The sequence below is a fragment of the Cygnus atratus genome, chromosome 5 (assembly GCF_013377495.2).
Source record: "Cygnus atratus isolate AKBS03 ecotype Queensland, Australia chromosome 5, CAtr_DNAZoo_HiC_assembly, whole genome shotgun sequence".
NCBI classification, from domain to species: Eukaryota; Metazoa; Chordata; class Aves; order Anseriformes; family Anatidae; genus Cygnus; species Cygnus atratus.
In genome coordinates this window covers 59,051,665-59,059,168 of record NC_066366.1, presented here as the reverse complement: position 1 = coordinate 59,059,168, position 7,504 = coordinate 59,051,665, and the positions used below count along the sequence as shown (strand labels likewise).

Genomic DNA, 7,504 nt, shown 5'->3' with positions numbered 1-7,504 from the left:
CTGCCCTGCCACCGTGTCCCTGGCGGCTTCTCACCCCCTTTTTCCAGCTCTGAGCTGTGCCACCTGCTCCATCCTCTGGCTTCACCCTCGTGCGCTTCCCACCCCACCCCACCCCATCCCCTCCCTCCCCGCACCCCCGCGTCCCGCCAGTGATGGGCAGAGCGTCACGGTCTCCTAGCGACGCCCCTAGCAACGCCCCTAGCAACGCCCCTAGCGACGCCCCTAGCGACGCCCCTAGCGACGGCCCCGCACCTGCTCCCGCTGGACCAATCGGCGCGGGGCGCATCTGGGCCCCGTCTCGGTGCGGCGGCCGGGGGTGATGCTGGGCTCAGTGCTGCGGGGACCCGGGAGCTGCCACCACCGCCAGCACCGCCAGCGGGAGCAGCCGGCGGCTCGCAGAGGACAGGGGAGGACGGGGAGCAGCCCTCCTGCTGCAGCCGGGCGGGTGAGCGAGCGGCCGTGGGGCTGCGTGCGGTGGAGGGCGGCGTGGGGTTTTGCCGGTTCTGCTTCCCCGGTGGGGCTGGCAGGGGGACGCTGGCGCGGAGGAGTTTTGTGGGGGCGAGGTCTGGGCTTCGCTGCGCCTCGGCAGGGGGTGAGGAGCCCAGCGGGAGGCTCGGCTTGTCGTCCTGCGGAGGTGTCTGTGGCTCGGCCGGGCTGCGTCGGGCTCCAAGGGGAGGTTGCTGGCATCCGAGGCACCTCGGTGTAGCCAAAGCAGGACTCTGGGAAGTATCCATAGCTGCTCGTTTGGTGCCTGTTAGCTGAGTGTCATCTCCTGGGATGAGACAACCATCCAAATATAGATGTCTTACAGCTGCGAGACAGGCACGCATGCACGCACACGCTCTGCTTTTCTTTCTCTCTTTCGCAGGGTTTAGAGCTGTTTGTTCTTTGTTCACACACACACACACATAACAAGTGTGAGTGCCTGCACACACACACACACACACACACATGTGAACGTGCAGAGCTGGGGGATGCACGCGCAGAGCTGTTTGTGCTCCCCACCTGGAGCGGGAGGTGTTCTCACTGCCCCGTGCTAAATGCTCCCCACAGGAGGCGAGGCATCGGCTGGGTGCTGCTGCGTCTACTTGCAGCCCAGGAGCTGGCCGGTGCACAAGGCAAACACTGAAACGTGCGCGCTGCAATCGTTCTGTTAAATAAAGCTGGTAATCTGCCTTCCCCCGAGCTGTGCGACTCTGCAGGAGTGTGGGTGTGCGCGCGTATGGGATAGGAAATTAGCGCTACTACTCGAAACGATGCTGTGGTTTTAATAGTCGCCCTTCAGCTTTCCTCCCAGGCTGACAAGAACTAACAGAGGAAATAACGTGCAGTTTTAAAGGGCAGTGATCAAGGCAGCAATCACGTTCTAGCTGAGGAAACTTCCGGATATTCAGGGAGCAAGCTGTATTTTTGCAGCGTTTGTTCTGGGAGGATTGCAGCTATACCACCGAGAGACCGAAGCAAATTTTCTTAATGTTTGATTTCACTTTCCTGATGCTCAAGAGGGTGTCTAGGAAGCGAGGTCAGAGTTAGAGCGCTGGATGTGACACCAGAGCTCTGCTTTCCCTGCTAGCGAGCCCCGCGGGGCTCCTGAGATAGCGCTCCCCTCTCTTGCAGCCCAGCTATGTGCCGCGTACGTCCCGGCTTTGCCACCTGAGCCATGTGTGTTTCTCCTTGATCCCCCGTGGCAGGTACCGTTCAGCAGTGCTGTGCTGCCAGAAATGCTCGCTGAGCCCGTGCGAGGAGGAAATCTCACCGGAACTGCTGGCGTTACCCCAGAAAGACCCTCTGCAGACTGACTCCACGTCCTCAGGTAACTACCAAGTTTGCAGAGTCCAGCCGGTCGGGCTTGCCTTCGGGGTGAGGGGAATTGCTTGGATGAGTGCTAAAAGGGGATCAAGCTGGGGATGGGATTTTATTCTCTTTCTCTGCTGCATGTGGCCCGAGCTCTAGCCATCCCCTTAGTCAGAGGGGTGCAGGCAGTGGGACTGCAGGGACGGGGAGAGGAGAAGTCACCCGGTTTTCATGCACTCGTGAGAGCTATTTGGATGTTTGTGCCTTGCCCAGAAATGAATTAGGGAGATCTGCAAAGCAATTAGCAAACTAAAAGGAAGGCAGGTTTAAAGTGCAAAGCCAGCAGCTCCCGCCAGCAGACAGCAGCAAGGCTTTTACCTGCCCACAGGTGAACTAAAGGGGGCTTTCTCCGCCTGAGCGAGGAGTAGGAAATCTGTCCCGACCCTTTGGAAAAGCTGCAATCGACCGGCAGTCTATGTGAAATCCTGGGGCTGGTGTGTTTTCGATCCACATGTTCGCCTGCCTGTGGCTTGGTAGCTTTGCGTTATCAACCGGAAAGCCCCCGGTGGGACCAGCTGCTTGTCCTGCCAGCGGCAGAGGAGAAATGCAGCAGCATGGCATGCGAAATCAGAGCAGGGTTTCAGCCGAGCACTCCTTAATTGCGAGCGCTGGTGAGGTTAGAGACAGGGGAATTTATCACTGCCGTTTGACAGCGGTTGCAAGGACGTTACGATGTTTCCAGCCATGTCAAAGTCACAGCTCCTGCTGGTAATAAATGCCCAGTTCTGCGTGCTTAGAAGCGTCCCTCGGGTTTTCTATTTGTGCATGCGAGAGATGCTCAGAAACGGTTTCCACCTCGCACACTGATCACCTTCTCCCGTGTTAGGAAACCCCACAGGGCACGGGCACATTTTACCAACCGCCTTCCACGTGCAGTGTTGGCAGCTCGGGCTCGGCCAGCGAGCCCTTCTGCTTGCCCCCTGCAGACATCTGCATCAACGTGCCGATAGTAGCAGCTCCTACGGCCCCGACACTGCAGCACAGTGAGGCAGGGATGGGTTTTCCTCTGAGAAAAGGAGGAGACACCGAGTGTAGGAGCGCTCCCCAGCTCTCACGTACGATGTCCGGGGCAGAGCTGGGGCTGGCAGGTCCCTCTTCCTTGCCCCAGGTGGGAAAGCATGAGCTTTGCTTTCTCCTGGCTGTTTGATCATTCATTAAGCCCCACTTTGCCCCCTCTCCGGGCTGACTTGCAGCCCTCTTGAAATCACCCGGCACTAATTCATGCCGCAGAGGGGCTCCTGTCGCTGGGTGGTGGGGGAGCCCGGGGCCAGATGAAGACAATTTCTTGTAATTTGCAGCTAGACCGCGAAGTTGCCGTGTTATAAATCGATTTCCATTTCAATTTAGATAAGATAGCCCTCTGCCCAAACACGCCTAATAACTCTGCGGGTCCACGCAGCGCTGCAATTATTCCCGGAGAAATGAATAGGAAGGGGCAGATTTTGCTCTTTTTGAAAGCGCAATTAAAGACCTCGCGAAGCTGCGTTTGAGAGATGCAGGCTGGAGAGACGGAGGCGTCTATTCCCTCGCTGCCGCGCGTGGGATTTATGCTCCGAACTTCCATTAGTGCTAATGGCAGCCAGAGCTGCCGCGCTCCTGTGTGCCGCGCATGCCGAGCAGGCAGCGGCGGCGGGGGGCTCAACGCGCTTCCCGAGGTCTGTTCCAGGCTGGGAGGACAAATATCAGGCTCAGGACCCACCGGTTAGTCCCTGGAGGGGAAACTTGGCCCCATGCCTTGCGTTGTGGTGTGGCGCTGAAGAAATGTAATGTGATTAAGATGTATCTGTCTCCGAGCTTGAGTGAGGCGGAGGCAGTGACTCATACCACCTTGCTGTAACTGTCAAAACACTTGGCTGGCGAGAATAGCCTTCTACACAAAAAGCACTGATTCAATATGTTTATATTTAAACAAAACGCTGAGGGTCTGATTCACTGCGGCATTACTACCGCCGTGCGTGCCTGCAGCCCCGGCCAAGCAGCCCCGAGGCACGCACAGAGGCCATCCGCTCTGACTTTCAGAGAAGGATTAGAGCAAGGCTGGCAGCTCGCGAGCCTCCTGCCCTGGAGTTTCTGGGCTTTGCCAGCAGCTAGCATCGCGTTGAGCAGCTTGTGTCTGCTTTGCTCTCTGTGTCTTTTGAGTGGCTTTGCACTTTCAAGTAGGAACACGTCCTCTTAACATCAGCCTCGCAGCCCAGAGGTGCGTTTGGTGTTCAGCCGTTGGTTGCTGCCCCTCCTTGCTCCTAAAGAAAGTGCTGGGGGTTGTGATAACTCCACTGCTTTGCCTGATGTTGTGAGGTCTTTGGGAACTGACTACGGTTCGCACCCGAGGGCTACGTCCCAAGCTGGTGCTGTCCGTACCCTGCAGACTTGGCAGGCAGAGGGCTGGTGCCAGCTGGATGCTCGCCCAACCCACTGCCAGGATGGTGATTCGTGTCCCTCTCAGGACACAATCCTCTCCCTCTGAGAGCACCCTGGGGACCAGTGGGGACAGGGCAGTGTGGTGGGGACAGCTGCAGGCTCTCCTGCACCGTGGCTCACCCTCATGCAAGACAATCATGTCTGGAGGGGTCTGGGTCCCAGGGAACTGCATCTAGCATGGTCACTCCAAGCTATGTGCCGGTTTTTCTTCAGGACCGTGCATGCGAGGGGCAATGACTGTCCCACTGTCACCCTCCATCTCCAGGGGGGAGGCATTCCTGCTGCCAGCGGCAGCAAAGGAGAGGTTTGCTTGGAGCTGAAGGAGCTGGAGGGCTCTGCACATAGCAGCAGCAGTGATTCTCTTTATGCTGTGCTTGTCTATCCTGCCTCTGCTCATTTTCTGCTTGCAGAGCACACAGGCAGTGCTGGGTCTGTGCTTCTGCCTTTTCACTGAAAACCACCAGGGAGCGAGTTTTAGCATTTAGAAGCCTGGTTTGAAGGAGAACAACGAGCCCCTGGTTGGCTCATCAGCCTGTACGCTGAGTTTGGCTCCTTTCCCATCCCTGATGGCCCGGGAGGCCATGGGAACACCACTTTGTGTTTCATACCTCTGTCCTCAAAGTAGTCTGAGGAAAACCGTAGTGTTCTCCTACCCCACAGTGCAGGGAGGGTAAATGCTTTGGGATTGCGCTCAGAAAACACAGCAGAGGGGCTTTAACCTAGGAGAACCTAATATCAGAGTAGTTAAGTGCCCAGGGTGTCTGGTCTCCAGCATAATTCAAATACTAGGATAAAACCTGCCAGCACTGAAGACTGCTGCACGTGTGTTTGAACCAGAGTTTGTGGCTGCCCAGAGCTTACTGCAGCCGTGCCCCTGGTCCCGAGAGCTGAGGTCAGTGCAGGGAGCATCTCTGCTGTGTGCAGTGGTCCAGCGTGACTAAAACACGGTGTTGTCCTGTCGCAAGATTGGCAGTCCCTTTCTGATACCTCTGTGGTGGGAACGGTGCTGGTTTGTGGGATCCACGTCAGGCCAGTCCCAGGGCTGGGGGTTCTTGGCTGTAAATCAGGTGTTAATCCACCAGTCAAGGGTTTTCCGCCCCGGTTTGTAACGTTCTTTTATGGCAAACCTCCATCCTCACTGACTTGAAATTCAGGGATAAAACACAAGAAGAATCTCCTGTGAGGGTCTGTCCTCTTCAGACATCTCCTTGGGGTTTTGGTGCAGAGGGAGGATGGCAGAGCACATCACCTCCTCCCCTGCGAGACCTGCACCAACATCCTTTCCCTCCCACCTGCAGCGAGGACTCCAGGTGCTCCCCAAGCCCACCCTGTAAGATGAGGTCTGGTTTGGCTGCACAATGTATTTGGCTCTGCTGCTGGGGTACAGATGCGGTTCAAAACCAAGCCCTTTATTTCCTCGGAAAGCCGGGCTTTACGTGCCCCCGTAAAGGATCTCAGCGTGGGAAAGAAATTTTATGCCGTAAGACCTGAGTGAATCCAGATACTAACTTTTGGGGACTGCCTTTAAAATTCACCACAGTAAGATCTCAAAAATGCGCCCATTTAAAAGCAAACCACGGCAAGCAGAGCGGGTTTTGGCGGCGGTGATGCCGCCCCACAGGCACCTGCCTCCCGATATCGTGTCACAAACTGGGAACCACAACGGGGCCGCGGTTCTCCCGGAGGGTCCTGAGCTGCCCAGCACCAGAGTTACGGTCTCGACGAGGTGCTTTAGCCCCACATCTCCCCTCGGAGCAGCACAGCGGGCTGGGAGCAGGACGTGCAGAGAGCCCCGACCCCAAGGGGGACGCTGAGCACGGGGCCTGGAACCCTTCACACGGGTAACTGCCGCAGCTCCACCGGCTGGGCTCGGCGGCTCCTCCGGGCCAACACCACCCCCTAGCGGGGCCGTGCTGTGACAGGGGGGAGTCGGGAGCTGCCTGGGTAATGGTGGCCCCCGGCCGGCCTCCGCCCCCCAGGGACCCCTCTCTGCAGCGGGGGGCCCCTCCTGCGGCCCCCCGAGCCCCCCAGCCTACGCCCGTCAGGCCGCGGGGGCAGCGCTGCCAGGGCAGGGCCTGAGGGGCTGGAGGGCTGCGGGCTTGGAGACCCCCCCTCAGGTTTTGCCCTTGGGGTGTGGAGAGGAGGCAGTGGGGTCGGGGGGAGCGTGGTCCCATCTCCGGACCCCCTGCACGGCCCAGGGTGTGCTGCTGCAGGCACGGCGGCAGCGTTACCGAGCCTCTTCTCCTTCTTGTTTTGCGCAGAGCTGATCTCATCGGGGCCTACCAAACACATTAACGACGTCGAAAGTAGCCTACTTTAAGAGGAAATATGCAGAAGAAGAACATTTACATCAAGATTGCCATGAGTATTGTCCAAAAGTGAGTAGCTTTCTCATTCCAGCTCCCATCCTCCCTCGGTTTCATTCCTCCGTACTAAAGACCCCTTTGATGCTCTTTGCTCCCCAGCACCTGATACTACCCGAGGACCGGACTTGTATTCTAAAACTTTCTCTCCAGAAACTCCGATTCCTGGAAGACCCTGAAGCCTACCTCCGTAGGTCTGTATTAATTAACAATCTGTTGAGGAAGATTCACCTAGAGACAGAGAGGGAGAGCTATGAATACTTTAAGGAGGCTCCGTGTTATAGGACTGCTTACTCTGACGCACGAAAACGGCTGAAGTTTATGGTACACGAGTGCTGTTCCCAGTCGCTCTATTATGAAGAGCTGCATTCGTATCGTATCGTGCCTTATTCTGCAGAGAACGCCGTTTACGGAATGGGCTACACAAGCAGCCACTTGGAGCAAAATTCTCAATTGCTTATTTATAAAATGAATTAAAGTAGCTGTTAGACCCACCTATGTTTGTTTCTGAATGCTTGAACTGCTTATTGAGGTGTTAAGATGAGGCACTAATTGCAGAGATACTTAATGATCAAGCCGGGTGCGGTAGGAGCTGAGCGAATGGCACTTTGAAATCCGCTCCGCAGCCCCGGTTTTAACCCCGTGGCTATGAAGTACCTTGGCACACACACAGAGCTGGTGCAATACACAGGTCCTTACCCACTGAGGCTGTGTGCAGCGTGTTGTGTAGAAGCAAAGCCGCATTTAAGTTCTCTGTGTGTAGATACAGACATTGAAAATCACTTTGCAGTTAAATTCTGCCATTCCTGGCAGAAGGGGAGCCCCCAGAGTAGCAGAGTAGTCTAACAGTGAGGAGTAAAAAGCAAGTT

The 7,504-nt window shown here is 56.6% G+C and overlaps 1 long non-coding RNA gene across 2 annotated transcripts; it reads left to right on the top strand.

The window, feature by feature from the left end:
- The first annotated feature begins 309 nt into the window (after nucleotides 1-309).
- LOC118250368 (uncharacterized) lies at nucleotides 310-7,128 on the top strand. Of its 2 annotated transcripts, none has more exons than XR_007708411.1 (4): nucleotides 310-445; nucleotides 1,692-1,813; nucleotides 6,534-6,650; nucleotides 6,738-7,128. It is a non-coding gene; the product is annotated as an uncharacterized LOC118250368 (long non-coding RNA). The 2 variants fall into 2 exon arrangements; XR_004779435.2 differs by lacking the exon at nucleotides 310-445 and adding an exon at nucleotides 1,312-1,522.
- The last annotated feature ends 376 nt before the right edge of the window (nucleotides 7,129-7,504 follow it).